Source organism: Zea mays, chromosome 7, assembly GCF_902167145.1.
Source record: "Zea mays cultivar B73 chromosome 7, Zm-B73-REFERENCE-NAM-5.0, whole genome shotgun sequence".
In the NCBI taxonomy this organism is placed as follows: domain Eukaryota; kingdom Viridiplantae; phylum Streptophyta; class Magnoliopsida; order Poales; family Poaceae; genus Zea; species Zea mays.
In genome coordinates, this window is record NC_050102.1 from 171,683,870 (window position 1) to 171,702,145 (window position 18,276).

An 18,276-nucleotide genomic window follows, 5' to 3' on the forward strand; every position below is an offset into this window, starting at 1 on the left:
AGCAAGGCAAGAGACATCAAGTGTGTGGTGGTCCTTGCAGGGTCTTAGTGACCCGTGAGATTAAGGAAGAAGGCTCACTCGGTCTAAGTGATCGTTTGAGAGAGGGAAAGAGTTGGAATAGACTCGGTCTTTGTGACCTCCTCAACGGGGACTAGGTTCTTTGGAATCGAACCTCGGTAAAACAAATCACCGTGTTCATCTGCTTGATTCTCATTTGATTTGTTTTCACCCTCTCTCCCGGTCTTTATTTAAGTTCTAACGCTAACCCCGGCTTGTAGTGTCTGTTTAAAGTTGTAAATTTCAGATTACGCCTATTCACCCCTCTCTTGGCTACTTTCAATTGGTATCAGAGCCCGGTGCTTCATTAGAGTCTAACAACTCGAAGTGATGTTGAGAGAACACGCCAAGAGGGAGATCGTGACCGGCAACAAGCCCGCAAGCTCGGGGAGAACTCTTTCGAGAGAGTCCAGCGACAAGAACAAGGAGGAATCATCTTCCTCCACCAAGTCGCTTCGAAGAGGTGACAAGAAGAATAAGATGAAGAAAGTCGTCTACTACGAGACTAATTCTTCGTCACCCTCCACATCGAGCTCCAAGTCGTCCGTCGCTTCTAAGTGCCATGAGCGCAAGAAGTATAGTAAGATGCCTCTTCGCTATCCCCGTATTTCTAAGTGCGCTCCATTGCTTTCCGTTCCCTTAGGCAAACCACCATATTTTGATGGTGAAGATTATTGTATGTGGAGTGACAAAATGAGGCATCACCTAACCTCACTCGACGAAAGCATATGGGACATAGTTGAATTAGGAGCACAGGTACCACAAGTGGGGGACAAGGACTACGACTCAGACGAGGCCGCCCAAACTAGGCACTTTAACTCCCAAGCCACGTCTATACTCCTCGCCTCCTTGTGTCGAGAGGAGTATAACAAAGTGCAAGGGTTAAAGAGTGCCAAAGAAATTTGGGACGTCCTCAAAACGGTGCACGAAGGGGACGAGGTGACCAAGATCACCAAACGGGAGACGATCGAGGGGAGCTCGATCGGTTCGTCCTCAACAAAGGAGAAGAGTTGCAAGCAATGTATAACCGGCTAAAGACAATGGTGAACCAAGTGCGCAACCTCGGGAGCACCAAGTGGGATGACCATAAGATGGTCAAGGTTATTCTAAGATCCCTTGTTTTTCGCAAACCTACTCAAGTGCAATTAATTCGTGGGGATCCTAGATGCAAATTAATGTCTCCCAAGGAAGTGATAGGCAAGTTTGTGAGCTTTGAACTTATGATCAAAGACTCCAAACACATCGTCAACTTGGAGCAAGGCGCCAGCTCCACACCCGAGGTGCAACCCGTCGCATTCAAAGCGACGGAAGAAGAAAATAGGGAGTCTACACTAAGTAGGCTTCCAATCGACGCCTCCAAGCTCGAAAACGAGGAAATGGCGCTCATCATCAAGAGCTTCCGCCAAATCCTCAAGCAAAGCAGGGGAAGTACTATAAACCCCGCTCCAAAAGGGTGTGCTACAAATGTGGTCAGCCTGGTCATTTCATTGCTAAATGTCCAATGTCTAGTGAAAGTGATAGGGACAACGACAAGAAGGGGAAGAAGAAAGAAAATTAGAGGTACTACAAGAAGAAGGGCAGTGATGCCCACGTGTGTCGGGAATGGGACTCCGACGAGAGCTCCACCGACTTCTCCTCCGACGAGGACGCCGCCAACATCGCCGTCAACAAAGGCCTTCTCTTCCCCAACGTCGGCTACAAATGTTTCATGGCTAAGGACGGCAAGAAAAAGGTACACTCTAGAGCCACCTGAGAGCACCTAGAGGGGGTTGAATAGGTGATCCTGTGAAATTCAAACACTAATAGCCACAAAACTTAGTTATGAGTGTTAGTATGGCTAAATAACTTGAAGCGAGGTCTTGTGAACACAAATAATCACAGAGAGATCAACACAAGACACGCGATTTTTATCCCGTGGTTCGTCTAAGTAACACTTGCCTACTTCCACGTTGTGGCGTCCCAATGGACGAGGGTTGCACTCAACCCCTTTCAAGTGATCTGATGATCAACTTGAATACCACGGTTTTTCCTTTAGATGATTATTCCCGTTTGCGAGGAATCTCCACAAGATTGGAGTCTCTCGCCCTTGCAACAAAGATCACAATGAAAGCACAGAGTAAGGTTGGGATGAGCAACACACACAAGACACAAATCGCAGCACACCCACGCACACAAGAGAAGACTTGAGCTCAAATGACAACACAGGGAGTCCTTGACTCGAATAGAGCTCAAATCTCTAACACAACGAAACGAATGCGCGGGAACAGAGTCTAGATGCCTTAGGATGCTTATTGAATGCTTGTATTAGCTCCTCCATGCGCCTAGGGGTCCCTTTTATAGCCCCAAGGTAGCTAGGAGCCGTTGGAGGCCAACAAGGAAGGCCAAACTTGCCTTCTGTCGGGTGGTGCATCGGACATTCACTGTAGCTGTCCGGTGTGCGATCTCCTTCCTTTTCTGGCGCACCCGACCGTTGCAGCTTCGGGCCCGTTGGCGCACCGGACACTGTCTTGTGCACACCGGACAGTTCGGTGCCCCCTACCGACCGTTGGTGCGGGCCACGCGTCGCCCGCGGATTGCTCGGTCGACCATTGCGCTGGCGACCGTTGGCTCACCGGACAGTCCGGTGCACCACCGGACAGTCCGGTGAATTATAGCCGTACGCCGCCAAACTTTTCCCGAGAGCGGCCTATTCACCGGAGACCAGCCTGGCGCACCGGACATTATCCGGTGCACCACCGGACAGTCCGGTGTGCCAGACTGAGCTGAGAATTGGCTGCACAGAGCCAAGTCTTTTTCCAATTCTTTTCTCCCTGTTTCTAGTACTTAGACAAAATATGTTAGTACTCAAAACAATGTACTAAGTCTAGAAACGTACTTTGTTACATGATTTGCACTTCTTGCTTGTTTGGCACATAGCTAATCACTTACTATGTGTTGGACACTTAATCACCAAAATATTATAGAAATGGCCCAAGGGAACATTTCCCTTTCACCACCCCCAAATATACAACATCTAGTGATGAGGGTAGCTCTAGTGAAAATGAAGATGATTTACTTACTCTTTTTGCCAACCTTAGCATGGAGCAAAAGAAAAAATTAAATGAATTAATAGAAGTTATTCATGAGAAGGATGAACTCTTGGATAGCCAAGAGGACTTCCTTATTATAGAAAACAAAAAACATGTTAAATTGAAAAATGCTTATGCTCAGGAAGTAGAGAAATATGAAAACTTATCTAAAGAGCTTAGCATTTGTCATGATTCAATTACTAGTCTTAGAAATGAAAATGCTAGTTTAATTTCTAAGGTTAAAGAATTGAATGTTTGCAATGATTCCATTTCCTGTCTTAGAGATGAGAATGCTAAATTAAAATCTAAGATAGAATAACTAAATGTTTGCAAACCCTCTACATCTACTGTTGAGCATGTGTCTATTTGTACTAGATGTAGAGATGTTAATGTAGAAGCTATTGATGATCACCTTGCTATGATTAAACAACAAAATGGTCACATAGCTAAATTAACTGCTACAATTAATGAGCATGAACTTGAGTCGTGCACCGCTATAATTCACCGGATTGTCCGGTGTACTAGCGGAGCAACGGGTACTCGCTCCAATAGTCGACTGCAAAAGCCGCTGACAGAGGAACAGTAAAGAACAGTGTGTGTAGAGTTAGAGCCGTGAGTTAGAGGCGCACCGGACAGTGTCCGGTGAGGCACCGGACTGTCCGGTGCCGCAAGGAGACAAAGCTCAAACGGTCGACTTCGCTCCGAACCCTAACGGTTGGGTGACGTGGCGGTGCACCGGACAGTCTACAGTGCGTGTCCGGTGCCACACCGGACTGTCCGGTGCGTCGATCGACAGCAGCCTCCCAACGACTCTTTGGTGGTTGAGGGCTATAAATACCCCCAACCACCACAACTCCAAGCATACAAGATTTCTGAGTATCACATTCAATACAAGAGCTCTAGCATTCACTCCTAGACACAATTCAAAAGATCAAAGCCTCTCCAAGTCTCAAATTCATCTCAAACACTTAGTGACTTGTGAGAGAAAGATTTTGTGTTCTTTTGAGCCCTTGCTTCTTGGATTGCCTTTCTTCTTTTCCCATTCTTATTCTCAAGTGCTTTGTAAGCGAGGCAAGAGACACCAAGTGTGTGGTGGTCCTCGCGGGGTCTTAGTGACCCGTGAGATTAAGGAAGAAGGCTCACTCGGTATAAGTGACCGTTTGAGAGAGGGAAAGAGTTGGAATAGACCCGGTCTTTGTGACATCCTCAATGGGGACTAGGTTCTTTGGAACCGAACCTCGGTAAAACAAATCACCGTGTTCATCCGCTTGATTCTCATTTGATTTGTTTTCACCCTCTCTCTCGGACTAGATTTAAGCTATAATGCTAACCCCGACTTGTAGTGTGTGTTTAAAGTTGTAAATTTTAGATTACGCCTATTCACGCCCCCTCTAGGCGCTTTTCAGCGCTTCCATTCTCATTATGGCCTCGATCTTTTCTGGATTAGCTTCGATTCCTCGGTGGCTGACAATGAATCTGAGTAACTCTCCTGTCGGTACTCCGAAGACACACTTTTCTGGGTTAAGCTTCCACCGGTAGCGCCTCAGGCTGTTGAAGACCAGCTGCAAATCTTCGATGAATTTTTCTGAGTTTTCTGTTTTGATTACCACAGCATCGACGTAGGCTTCCACCCGCTTGCCCCAGTGATCGGCTAAGCATGTTTGGATGGCTCTCTGGTAAGTCGCTCCCACGTTATTGAGGCTGGACGACATGGAGGTATAGCAGAAAGCTCCAAACGGGGTGATGAAAGTAGTCTTCTCCTCATCTTCTTTTGCTAGGCTGATCTGATGGTATCCAGAATAGCAATCTAGGAAGGACAACATAGAACAACCAGCAGTCGAGTCGACTACCTGATCTATTCTAGGGAGCCCGAAGGGATCCTTCGGACAATGCTTGTTGAGATGAGTATAGTCGACGCACATGCGCCAATCCACTTTATTCTTTTTGAGTACAAGAACAGGATTTGATAGCCACTCGGGATGCAGCACCTCCCTAATAAACCCTGCAATCATTAAGCGGGCTAACTCGGCGCGAATAGCTTCTCTTTTATCAGGCGTGAAACGACGCAACTTCTCTCAAATCAGCCTTGTTTGAGGATAGACCTTCAATTTGTGCTCGGCCAGTTCTCTCGGGACTCCCGGCATATCCACAGGTTGCCATGCAAACACGTCTCGGTTATCTTGCAGGAACCGGACGAGCGTGCTTTCCTATTTGTCGTCGAGGCTGGAACTGATGATGGCAGTCTTGCGCTCATCAGTGAATCCTAGGTTGATCCTCTTAGTCTCCTCAGTTGGCCGTATAGAGGTCACAACTTGAGCTTCATTAGTGGGTATTGTGAGATCCTCCTTCGGCTTGATGTACGCCTGTGCGGGGGGAGCTGTCGGGGGCCCGGCAGTGAGGGCTGCCTGGATGGCTCCTTGAAAGCACTCCACGGTGCCTTGGAAGTCAGCGCGCACGCATGTATGAGTAGTGTGGAATAGCCATGAACTTCGCCAGTCCCGGTCTGCCGATGATGGTGTTGTATCCGCAGTCGAAGCGTGACACCTCGAACCTTAGGAACTCGGTTCTATAGTTCTCTGGAGTCCCAAAGGTAACAGGCATGTAGATGTGCCCGAGTGGGACTCTCCTTCGGTCGACACGATACCTAAGAAGGGTGTATTTGACTCGGTGAGGTCTTTGAGTGCAACCCCAAGGCTAGGAGCGTCCGAGGGAAGGTAACATTAATGCTACTTCCCCGATCCACTAGTACTTTCTTCACCCTGCTCTCTCGGATCACCAGATCAACAAGGAGCGGGTACTTGCCGGGGTTGTCGAAGTTGAGCCACTGATCCTCTCGGCTGAAGGTTATTGCGTGCTCTGTCCACCGATAAGGAGCTAGGGCACTGGTGGTTGCGGCCAGGACCTGTCGGTCGTTGAGCTTCTGCTGCCTCCTGTTCTCCTACGATCCATGTCCTTCGAAGATGACGTTGACCTCCCTGTCAACGTGTGGGAATGCTCCGCCCCTCCCCCTTCTTGCTGCTGAGGCTGCATGGACTCGCTAGGCCCTCCTCGTGGTGGGGGAGGTAGTAGAGGCTGGAACGGTCGACCGTGTCCGACGAAGTGCTTGAAGTTCCTACAGTTTCATAGGGTGTGGCGCATGTCCTTGTTGTACGGGCACTAGGCGTCAAGGATGTCATCCAGTGTCCGTTCGCCTCCACGGGGCGCACCTCGGGCTCGAGCGATGGGTGGTCCGGCGGCATGTACCTCCTCACGAGGCCTCTTCTCCCAGCGCCTGTTAGGTTGCTGGTTCGTGTCGCGCCATGGTGTAGGTGGTGCAGGTTTCGTACCTCCGATGAGGTCCTGGGCCTGCTCATCAGCGGTGATGTAGAGGTCTGCCTCTCGTTAAAGTTGTTCAGAGGTGGTCGGCACTTTCTGCATTATGGCTTGGACAAAGGCCGAGTCATTGGATCCCCGGTAGAAATCTTCAATCACCGTTGCCTCGGTGACTTTGGGGATGCGGTTTCTCATGGTCTGAAACCTCTTGAGGTATGACCGAAGTGTTTCATCGCCGTGGCGCCTGATGGATTTGAGGTCCCATGGCTGCGCCGACTTGTCATAGAGGGACTGGAAGTTAGCGATTAACCGCCAATTGAAGTCGCTCCAATCGTCGATGCAGTGTCGTGGCAGATGTCGTAGCCACTGCAGCGCATCTTGCCCTAGGACAATGGGCAAATATGCCGTCATTACATCTTCTGTTGCCCCAGTGGCCCGAGCGGCGGTCGTGTAGACGGCCAACCAGCCCTCGGGTCCTGTTTAGGCTCGTACTTGTCGATATTGGAGACTTTAAAGTTTGGGGGCCACTGGATGGCCTGGAGACGCGGAGTAAGCGCGGAGACTCCGCATGCGTCTTCCTGTCTGCATTAATGATGTCGGTCCTAGGGAGGGGAGTCGGTGGTGTGTCGTCTCGACCATCCCCGGATTGGGCCACTAGTTGAGGCCGCAGCCGACTCAACTCGGGTGGCGCAACTTTGAGCCGGGATGTTGTGGTCCTAGTCATACTCCTTCCGGCGCCTTATCTCGTTTTCGTGTCATCGGTCGCGTGAAGCGTTGATGGAGCTCCACACGTCTCGTCGACTGTTGATAGCGTGTCATAGGTCGCTCGGGGGATGAGCGATATGTAGAAGGTAATTAGCTGCCCGAGTAAGCACCCGCCGATAGCCTTCAGCGTCCGGAATCCACGGGAGGCCATCAGCTATCTAGGCCAGCACCCCTCCAACTTCACTTGGTGTGTTCATTGCGCGGGTGAAGTTAGGGTTCAGGTTTCGAGCGAAGAGAGGATTCTCTCGGCGCAACCTTGCACCCTGCTCGGCCTGCACCTGTTCTCGGTCCTGAGCCTGTCGACGATCACGTCGACGAGAATTCCGCCTTTCTCGGTATACTCACTCGTCGGGAGTTTCTCCTACTTCTAAAACTTCATCTTGGGACACGGGTTGTGTTGGGTCCCGCTCCCCAGCCTCGTGATGTCGTAGAAAATTCCCACTTTTGTTCCTTCGTCGTCGTGCTTCACGCTGGGGAGGTTCTTCCCCTTGCATGGTCGGCTCGTCATCAGAGATGGGAGATGATTCCAATATCCCCCCAATGAAGAGTATGTCAGGGTAGAAAGGAGTTGTTGTGATGGTATGTTTCTTTTCGTCCTCCTTTGAGGGCGAAGGCGCCGGAAAGATAACTCGGTGAGGTTCTGTCCCTGTTCTCGGGATGCTTGCCTCTTTCTTTTTTGTAATTCATGTCCCCTCCTTTGTGGGCGAGGTGGACAACGGAGTTCTTCGAGCAGGTAAACTCCCAATTTTTGGCTTGTAATAGGTAATCTTCGCTTGAGGCGCAGGAGGCTGTGCTATCTGTTGTCTTGCTCCGGCTTTCCTGGGGATCTCCAGGGAAAACTTCTTCTTCGGCGGATCTGCTATGAGTCCCTTCCTCATCTGCTATGGACGAGATGGTTCCGAAGTAGAACACGGATCCAGGGTAAAGAGCGATCTTGCACTGGGATGTAACGACCATTGAGCTAGCTTCGATCAACGACACAACCCCTACCTTGCGCGCCAGCTGTCGGTGTTTAGAGTCCAACCGCACACCAAGGGTTACCCCTCGCGGTGCTTTTGGGTAGGACGGTGTTGTTGACTGTAACTCAATGGTTTGTGCGAGACGCACGAGATATGACATGCAATTTTTTGCAGGTTTGGACCGCTTGGAGAGGCGTAATACCCTACTTCCTGGTGTGGATCTTTATGTGGTAGGTTACAAGGGAAATCTCCGGGATGAAGAAAAGCTAATGAGATAGGTAGATGGTCGATGGAAATGATGGGGTACCATCTAGGCCTTATATACTCGACCGTTGGGCACTACATGCGTACGTGACGATTATGTATATCCTAAATAATAGTGAACCGACTAAACTGATCTTCCTACAATCTTGCCAACTTATCCCTAATCCGTCCTGATATTCAAGGACGCCTCACGCGGGAAAGTCAGGTGGGCGCTACAGATAGCGCACGAGTCTGATAGGTTGCTTGGACTTGAGTCCGCTTCCTTCTCGGGTCGGCCCACCCCGCTAGTATTTCTGCCCCGACCCACGAAGGGATGGCCTTGCGAGGTAACTGGCCTAAAGCCCCGCGCAAGGCCTTATTGCCTTCTAGTGGACCCAGAGATATCTGTCCCCCACATGTACTACCTATGCCCGCAAAACCGTGGGTTTTCAAAAACCACCATAAAATTAACATAACTTACAAATGTGTCTCATAACATTATTAATTGAATATGTTCTAGTTGAAATGAACTCTATGTAATAGAGTTTAAGCCAAAATTAATTATCACTTATTTATTTTATCCTTGCTTGTTAACAAAGTTTATCTTTTATGCTAAAATTAGTTTAAATGAACTCTACGTTAACAAGTTTGTCTATACGTATGTCATTCCAAGTTTATTTCTCCAGATCCAAGGGCAGACATAGTTAGAGCCGAGTGAGGGCACATGTCCTCACCTATTTCTCTATTCAGTCTGTTGTAAGTAGTAGAGCCTAGATTTTTGCCATGAGGTCCCTGAAAGGGAAATAGGGTTAACCTTTTCTTATAATTAATTTTGGTGGTTGATAGTCAACACAAACACATGGACTACTAGTTTGTTCTAGAATTCATGTATTACAGGTGCATAAGGTTCAACACAAACCAATAAAAGATTCAAGTTAGGGACTCAATTTGGGACGGAGCAAAGAACTTGAGTGGGCTAAAAATTGGCGCATCAGACAGTGTCTGGTGTGCCACCGGACAGTGTCTGGTGCATTAGGGTCATACACTCTGAACCAGCCACTCTCGAGAATTCCAGGGCGCCCTCCGCTATAATTCACCAGACTGTTCGGTGAGCCAGCGGAGCAACGACGATCTGCGCGCAACGGTCGACTCTGGCAACTGAACAGTGCAGCAACTGTGCAGTGCAACGTAGAAGTTAGAGCAGCAAGTCAGAGGGGCACCGGACTGTCCGGTGTGGCATCAGACTGTTCGGTGTCGCAAGAGGACAAAGCCTCCAACGGTCGACCCCGCTCCGAACCCTAACGGTTGGGTGACGTGGCGGCGCACCGGACAAGGAACAGTGCCTGTCTGGTGGCGCTCCGGACTGTCCGGTACGCCCATCGCATGAGCCTCCCAAACAGCTATGGAAGTGGTTGGGGCTATAAATACCCCCCAACCACCTCATTCATATCCATCCAAGCATTCCAAACATCTCATTCAATACAAGAGCAAAAGACTCCACTCCAAGACACATCAAATAGATTGAATCCTCTCTAAGTCTCCAAATTCACTCAATTCCATTAGGGACTTGAGAGAGGGTGTATTTGTGTTCTTTGTTGCCCTTGTTGCTTGGCCTGGCCTTTTTCTTTTCCCATTCTTATTCTCAAGTGCTTTGTAAGCGAAGCAAGAGACACCAAGTGTGTGGTGGTCCTTGCGGGGTCTTAGTGACCCGTGAGATTAAGGAAGAAGGCTCACTCGGTCTAAGTGACCGTTTCAGAGAGGGAAAGGGTTGAAATAGACCCGGTCTTTGTGACCTCCTCAATTGGGACTAGGTTCTTTGGAACCGAACCTCGGTAAATTAAATCACCGTGATCATCCTCTTGATTCTCATTTGATTTGTTTTCCACCTCTCTTTTGGACTTGAATTTAATCCTAACGCTAACCCCCGACCTTAGTGTGTGCTTAAGTTTATAAAGTTCAGGTTTCGCCTATTCACCCCCTCTAGGCGACTTTCAATTGGTATCAGAGCCAGTGCTTCATTAAGAGTCTAACCAACTCGAAGTGATGTCTAGTGATCACGCCAAGAGAGAGATCATAACCGACGACAAGTCCGCAAGGTCGGGGAGGACTCTCTCAAGGGAGTCCGGCAACAAACACAAGGAGGAATCCTCTTCCTCCATCAAGTTGCATCGGAGAGGTGACAAGAAGAAGAAGATGAAGAAGGTCATCTACTACGAGACCGACTCTTCGTCACCCTCCACATCAAGCTCCGAGTCATCCACTGCTTTAAGCGCCATGAGCGCAAGAAGTATAGTAAGATGCCCCTACGCTATCCCCGTATTTCAAAGCGCGCTCCATTACTCTCCGTTCCCTTAGGCAAACCACCATATTTTGATGGTAATGATTATTGTATGTGGAGTGATAAAATGAGGCACCATCTAACCTCACTCCACGAAAGTATTTGGGATATTGTTGAGTATAGAGCGCAGGTACCTAAGGTGGGGGACAAAGACTACAACTCGGACGAGGTCGCCTAGATTAGGCACTTTAACTCCCAAGCCATGTCTATACTCCTCGCCTCCTTGTGTCGAGAGGAGTATAACAAGGTGCAAGGGTTAAAGAGCGCCAAAAAAATTTGGGACGTCCTCAAGACCGCACACGAAGGGGACGAGGTGACCAAAATCACCAAATGGGAGCCGATCGAAGGGGAGCTCGGTTGATTCGTCCTCAACAAAGGAGAAGAGCCGCAAGCAATGTACAACCGACTAAAGACAATGGTGAACCAAGTGCGCAACCTCAGGAGCACCAAATGGGATGACTATGAGATGGTCAAGGTTATTCTTAGATCCCTCGTGTTTCATAATCCTACTCAAGTTCAATTAATATGTGGGGATCCTAGATATAAACTAATGTCCTCCGAGGAAGTGATTGACAAGTTTGTGAGCTTTGAGCTAATGATCAAAGACTCCAAACACATTGTAATCTTGGAGCAAGGTGCCATCTCCACACCCGAGGTGCAACCCGTCGCATTTAAAGCGACGGAAGAAAATAAGGAGGAGTCTACACTAAGTAGGCTTCCAGTCGACGCCTCCAAGCTCGACAACGAGGAAATGGCGCTCATCATCAAGAGCTTCCACCAAATCCTCAAGCAAAGTAGAGGGAGGGACTATAAGTCCTGCTCCAATAAGGTGTGTGTCGGTGGGAGAAAATCCACCGGCCGGGTGGCGGAACGCACCCGCCCTAATCCTAAGATGAGGAGGGGGCCTTAGCGGTTTGCCTGTCTGGTCAATGCGGGATGAACACAAGAGGACACAAGGGATTATAGTGGTTCAGGCCGCCAGAGCGTAATACCCTACCTCCACTGTGTGTAAGTAGTATTGAGCGTGTCCTTGAGTCTCTGTCCTTGTAACGTTGTGTGCCTTCCCTTTTATAGTTTAAGGGAGGCACATACAAGAATGCTGAGCCCCGACATGCGGGCCCAGGAGCATAATGGAATAAATACATTATGGGAATATCTAATGCTGACAGAGTAACATATGTGTAATCAGCGGAAGTAATGATGGCCGCAGTCCACACAACATTGATAGGCAGTAACCCGCACAAGTAATGGTGAGTGATTGCCCTCGATATAGTAACGTGCGAGTAATTGTGCGGCCCACGTATCGTGGACTGGGCATGCCGCCTGTTAGTGGAATGGACAGACACATGCCTTATCCGCAATGAATGCGAAGGCACGCGTAGCTCAGAGGCGTCATGCCAGGTTCCGCCCATTGGCTTATGCCATGCGTAGTACGCCACGTGGCAGCATCGGGTCTTCGCCTGAGCGGGGGGAACATGAGTGTATGCGGACAGGTCCAGACACGTGTCAGCACCGGACCCCCACCTAAGCCCTGATTAAAGCCCGAGCGTGTTCTGTCCCAGAACCTTGGGACCCTACTGTGGGCGGCCCAGACCCCATACGGGGGGGTCCGGATCCCATTCCAGGGGTCTGGTCCGTACACGTGGGGGTCCTGGACCAAACTTGGAGGTCCGGACTGTATATCCAGGGGTCCGGCACTTTCCCATGGAGGTCTGGACTAACTGTTGATGTCTTAGAGTATATCACTTTCTCTGGACACGTGGCGGTCTCGGGCCCGCCCATGTGGTGGGGTCAGGTGCTATTGCTGGCCCAGAGTAGTCGCCCGAGGCTGGGCGAGTCATGGCCTGGTCCCACATACAACTCTTTTACCACGCGACTAAAGATAGACGCGTGGGTACTGCGTCTTTATACAGTAGTAAGGGGTACCCTAGTTTCTGGGTACCGATAGTGTGCTACCGGTGTGGTAAGTCCGGTCATTTCATAGCAAAATGTCCAATTTCTAGTGGAAGTGACAGGGATGACGACAAAAAAGGAAAGAAGAAGGAGAAGAAGAGATACTACAAGAAGAAGGGCGACGATGCCCACATATGTCGGGAATGGGACTCCGACGAGAGCTCCATCGACTCCTCCTCCGACGAGGACGCTGCCAACATCGCCGTCACCAAGGGCCTCCTCTTCCCCAACGTCGGCCACAAGTGTCTCATGGCTAAGGACAGCAAGAAGAAGAAGGTACACTCTAGAGCCACCCCCAAATATACGACATCTAGTGATGAGGGTAGCTCTAGTGATAGTGAAGATAATTTAATGTCTCTCTTTGCCAACCTTAGCATGGACCAAAAGAAAAAATAAATGAATTAATTGAAGCCATTAATGAAAAGGATGAACTCTTGGATAGCCAAGAGGACTTTCTCATTAAAGAAAACAAAAAATTTGTTAAACTGAAAAATGCTTATGCTCAGGAAGTAGAAAAATGTGAAAAATTAGATAAGGAGCTTAGCATTTGTCATGATTCAATTTCTAGTTTTAGAAATGAAAATGTTAGTTTAGTTTCTAAGGTTAAAGAATTGAATGTTTGCAATGATTCTATTTCCTATCTTAGAGATGAGAATATTAGATTAAATGCTAAGATAGAAGAATTAAATGCTTGCAAACCATCTACATCTACTGTGGAGCATGTTTCTATTTGTACTAGATGTAGATATGTTAATGTATAAGCTATGGATGATCACCTTGCCATGATTAAACAACAAAATGATCACATAGCTAAATTAACTGCTAAAATTGCCGAGCATGAACTAGAAAATGAAAATTTTAAATTTGCTCGTAGCATGCTTTATAATGAGAGACGCCGTGACATTAAGGATGGCATTGGTTTCCAACAGGGGAGAAATGTCAAGCTTAATGCCCCTAAAAAATTGTCTAACATTGTAAAGGGCAATGCTCCTATGGTTCAGGATAGTGAGGGTTACATTTTATATCCTGCAAACTATCCCGAACATAAGATTAGAAAGATTCATGCTAGGAAACCTCATAATGTTTCTCACCATGCATTTATGTACAAAAATGAGGCTTCTAGCTCTAGGCATACCACTCATGTTAAATTGCCTAGAAAGAAAATCCCTACTGCATAAAATGAGCATAATGTTTCCTTTAAGACTTTTGATGCATCATATGTTTTAACTAACAAATCAGGCAAAGTAGTTGCCAAATATATTGGGGGCAAACACAAGAGTTCAAAGACTTGTGTTTGGGTACCCAAGGTGCTTGTTTCTAACGTCAAAGGACCCAAGACTGTTTGGGTACCTAAGAACAAGGCCTAAAATTGTTTTGTAGGTTTATGCATCCGGTGGTTCAAGTTGGATAATTGATAGCGGGTGCACAAACCACATGACAGGGGAGAAAAGGATGTTCTCCTCCTATGAGAAAAATGAAGATCCCCAACGAGCTATCACATTCGGGGATGGAAATCAAGGTTTGGTCAAAGGTTTGGGTAAAATTGCTATATCACCTGACCATTCTATTTCCAATGTTTTTCTTGTAGATTCCTTATATTACAATTTGCTTTATGTTTCTCAATTATGCAAAATGGGCTACAACTGTCTAGTTACAGATATAGGTGTCACTGTCTTTAGAAGAAGTGATGATTCAATAGCATTTAAGGGAGTGTTAGAGGGTCAGCTATATTTATTTGATTTTAATGAGAACAAAGCTAAACTTAACACTTGCTTAATTGCTAAGACTAATATAGGTTGGCTCTGGCATCGCCGACTAGCCCATGTTGGAATGAATAATCTTCATAAGCTTCTAAAGGGAGAGCACATTTTAGGACTAACCAATGTCCATTTTGAGAAAGACAGGGTTTGTAGCGCATGCCAAGCAGGAAAGCAAGTTGAAGTTCATCATCCACACAAAAATATAATGACGACGGACAGGCCGCTTGAGCTACTCCACATGGATCGATTCGGCCCGATAGCTTACATAAGCATCTTCGGGAGTAAGTACTGTCTTGTTATTGTGGATGATTATTATCGCTTCACTTGGGTGTTCTTTTTGCAGGAAAAACCACAAACCTAAGAGACCTTAAAAGGATTCTTAAGACGGGCTCAAAATGACTTTGGATTAAGGATCAAGAAGATAAGAAATGACAATGGGACGAAGTTCAAGAATTCACAAATTGAAGGTTTTCTTGAGGAAGAGGGCATCAAGCATGAGTTCTCTTCTCCCTACACACCTCAAAAAATGGTGTAGTGGAGAGGAAGAATAGAACTCTACTGGATATGGCAAGAACCATGCCTGATGAGTACAAGACACCGGACCAGTTTTGGGCCGAGGCAATTAACACCGCCTACTACTCCATCAACCGGCTATATCTTCACTGAATCCTCAAGAAGACATCATACGAACTCCTCACTGGTAAAAAGCCCAATGTTTCATATTTTAGAGTCTTTAGGAGTAAATGCTTTATTCTTGTTAAAAGAGGAAGAAAATCTAAATTTGCTCCTATAGTTGTAGAAGGCTTTTTACTTGGTTATGACTCAAACACAAGGGCATATAGTGTCTTCAACAAATCCACTGTATTAGTTGAAGTTTCTTGTGACATTGTGTTTGATGAGACTAATGGCTCCCAAGTGGAGCAAGTTGATCTTGATGAATTAGATGACGAAGAGGCTCCATGCGTCGCGCTAAGGAACATGTCCATTAGGATGTGTCCTAAGGAATCCGAAGAGCCTACACAAGCACAAGATCAACCATCATCTTCCAACCAAGAATCTCCACCTACCCAAGATGAGGAACAAGCTCAAGATGACGAGGATGAAAATCAAGAAGATGAGACACCTCAAGAGGAGGACAATGATTAAGGGAGAGATGAAGTTAATGAAGACAAGGAAGATGATCAAGAAATTCAGGGTCAAAGAACGCCACACCCAAGAGTCCACCAAGCAATTCAAAGAAATCACCCCATCAACTCCATCCTTGGTGACATTCATAAGGGGGTAACCACTAGATCTCGAGTTGCTCATTTCTATGAACATTACTCTTTTGTGTCCTGTATTGAGCCATACAGGGTGGAGGATGCACTAAGAGATCCGGATTGGGTGCTGACAATGCAAGAGGAACTCAACAACTTCACGAGGAATGAGTTATGGCATTTAGTTCCACATCCTAATCAAAATGTTGTAGGTACCAAATGGGTATTACGCAACAAGCAAGATGAGCATGGTGTGGTGACAAGAAACAAAGCCCAACTTGTGGCCAAAGGTTATTCACAAGTCGAAGGTTTGGACTTTGATGAAACTTATGCACCCGTAGCTAGGCTTGAGTCAATGCGTATATAACTTGCCTATGCTACTTACCATGGCTTTAAGCTTTATCAAATAGACGTGAAAAGTGCCTTTCTCAATGGACCTATCAAGGAAGAGGTTTATGTTGAGCAACCTCCCAGCTTTGAAGATAGTGAGTACCCTAACCATGTTTACAAACTCTCAAAGGCGCTTTATGGGCTCAAGCAAGCCCCACGAGCATGATATGAATGCCTAAGAGATTTTCTTATTACAAATGGCTTCAAAGTCGGTAAAGCCTATCCTACTCTCTTTACTAAAACTGTTGCAAAAGACTTGTTTGTATGCCAAATTTATGTTGATGATATTATATTTGGATCTAATAACAAGTCAACTTGTGAAGAGTTTAGTAGGATCATGATACAACAATTCGAGATGTCAATGATGGGGGAGTTAAAGTATTTCCTAGGATTGCAAAAAAAAACAACTCCAAGATGGCACCTTCATCATCCAAACAAAGTACATTCAAGACATACTTAAGAAGTTTGGAATGAAGGATGGCAAACCCATCAAGACACCCATGGGAACCAATGGGCATCTCGACCTCGACACGAGAGATAAGTCCGTAGATCAAAAGGTATACCGGTCGATGATAGGATCTTTACTCTACTTATGTGCATCTCAAGAGGATATTATGCTTTCCGTAGGCATGTGTGTTAGGTTCCAGGCAAATCCTAAGGAGGTTCACCTTAGAGCCGTGAAGAGAATCATGAGATACTTAGTTTACACTCCTAAGTTTGGGCTTTGGTACCCTAAGGGACCCACCTTTGATTTAATAGGATATTCCGATGTCGATTGGGCAGGGTGTAAAATTGATAAGAAGAGCACATCAGGGACTTGTCAATTTTTGGGAAGATCCCTGGTGTCATGGGCTTCAAAGAAACAAAACTTCGTAGCTCTTTCCACCGCCGAAGCCGAGTACATTGCTGCAGGCCATTGTTGTGCTCAATTACTTTGGATGAGGCAAACCCTCAGGGACTATGACTACAAATTGAGCAAAGTCCCTCTCCTATGTGATAATGAGAGTGCGATCCGCATGGCGGATAATCCTGTTGAACACAGCCACACTAAGCACATAGACATCCGATATCACTTTCTGAGAGATCACCAACAAAAAGGGGATATCAAAATTGCTTATGTTAATACTCAAAACCAATTAGCCGATATCTTTACCAAGCCACTAGATGAGAAGACCTTTAGCAAACTTAGGAATGAGCTATATATACTTGATTCTCGGAACTTTGATTGAATCATTGCACACATAGCTCATTTATATACCTTTGATCATGTCTCTTTCATTTGATGCAAATGCATATTTCTTATTATTCTTGTACCAAGGCTATGACTAATGTGTTTTCAAGTGTATTTCTATACTAAGTCGTAGATTGAAAGGGAAATGGAGTCTTCGGCAAAGCACAAGGCTTCCACTCCACAACTCTTATGGTATCATCTACCCTTTGTTGTTGTTCCTCCACACTCTCAATTGGTATAATCCTTCACTCTTATTTACTTGTACCAATGGGGAGAAAGTATTAGGCCCCAAAGGGGGAGAAAGATGCAAAAGGGCTCTCAAAGTCTCCGTTTTTTGCGATTAATGCCAAAGGGGGAGAAAGATTAAGCCCAAAGCAAAAGGACCGCACCACCACCATTTCAAAAAAATTCGAAATGAAGTTTTAATTGGCATTTTCTCAATTGGTATCTATTTCAATTGATGTATTCTCAAATTAGTATATGATATCAATTGGTATCTATGTTTCACTTGATTTGTGAAAGTAAAATTTCAAAACCCTCTTGAAAGCTAAGAGGAGAATTTCATTTAGGGGGAGTTTTATTTAGTCAAAGGAAAATCATTTGAAACAGAGGAGAAATTTCAAATCTTGAAAATGCTTCTTGCAGTCTTATTCATATACCTTTGACTATTTGCAAAAAGACTTCGAAAAGATTTTTCAAAAGAATTTGCAAAAACAAACATGTGGTGCAAAAGTGGTCCAAAATGTTAAATAAAAGAAAAAGCAATCCATTCATATTTAGTGAGATTTTCAATTGGTTTAATTCCAAGCAACCTATGCACCTTTCAACTGCAAACTAGTTACAATTCTGAACTCTACATTTGCTTTGGTTTGTGTTGGCATCAATCACCAAAAGGGGGAGATTGAAAGGGAAATAGGGTTAACCTTTACCTATAATTAATTTTG